Source organism: Octopus bimaculoides, chromosome 7 (assembly GCF_001194135.2).
Source record: "Octopus bimaculoides isolate UCB-OBI-ISO-001 chromosome 7, ASM119413v2, whole genome shotgun sequence".
Lineage (NCBI taxonomy): Eukaryota > Metazoa > Mollusca > Cephalopoda > Octopoda > Octopodidae > Octopus > Octopus bimaculoides.
Genome location: NC_068987.1, coordinates 19,958,352 through 19,959,259, shown reverse-complemented (window position 1 = coordinate 19,959,259; position 908 = coordinate 19,958,352). Strand labels below are relative to the sequence as shown.

The 908-nt window shown below is 37.4% G+C and overlaps 1 protein-coding gene across 1 annotated transcript in view; it reads right to left on the bottom strand.

Annotated features, from left to right (window-relative positions):
- LOC106872890 (exosome complex component RRP45-like) overlaps positions 1–908 on the bottom strand; it is a 41,606-nt gene that overhangs the window by 32,909 nt on the left and 7,789 nt on the right. The window lies entirely within an intron of this gene.

Genomic DNA, 908 nt, shown 5'->3' with positions numbered 1-908 from the left:
ATGAACCCGGAACCATGTGGTTGGTAAGCAAGCTACTTACCACACAGCCACTCCTGCGCCTATTAATATTATTATTATTATTATTATTATCAGTAAGAGAATCACTACTTCTCCACCTGTACACTTCTACCCGAGAAACTCAGTAAGTCAAGCTACCAATTCTAACAAATAGTGACAGTTACCCTGACAAAAAAAACAAAAAACAACAACAACAACAATCAATAAGACATTTGAAACGGTGCTTGTTAGTCTTGATAGTCAGAGTAACAATATTGGTGATGATAATAACATAGAATGATGCAGAAGATGACAATGACGATGATGACGGTAATGATGATTTCATGGTGATGATGATGAACATAAAGACAGTGTATATAATGATGATGATGATGATGATGATGATGATGACAGTAAAAATGATAATATAAATGATGATAATGATGATGAACATGAAGACGATGATGATGATGATGGTGATGATGATGATGAACATGAAGACAGTGAAGATGATGATGATGGTGATCATGAGAGTGTTGAACATGACAATGCTGAGGGTGATAAAACTGACAATGATGATAGTGATGATGGTGATGATGATGATGATGGCAATGTTGACAATCATAATAATATTGATGGTGATGATGATGATGGTTGATAACTGTATGACGAAGCAAACAAACAACAGAGAAATCGATCTTCCATTGTTATCACACCCTCATTAATTCCTCACACTCTTTAGCGTGTCCATTACGCACAGGGGAACAAAGAGAAAGGGAGAAAGGGAGAGAGAGAGAGAGAGAGAAAGAGCGAGTACTCTTTTACTCTTTTACTTGTTTCAGTCATTTGACTGCGGCCATGCTGGAGCACCGCCTTTAGTCGAGCAAATCGACCCCAGGACTTATTCTTTG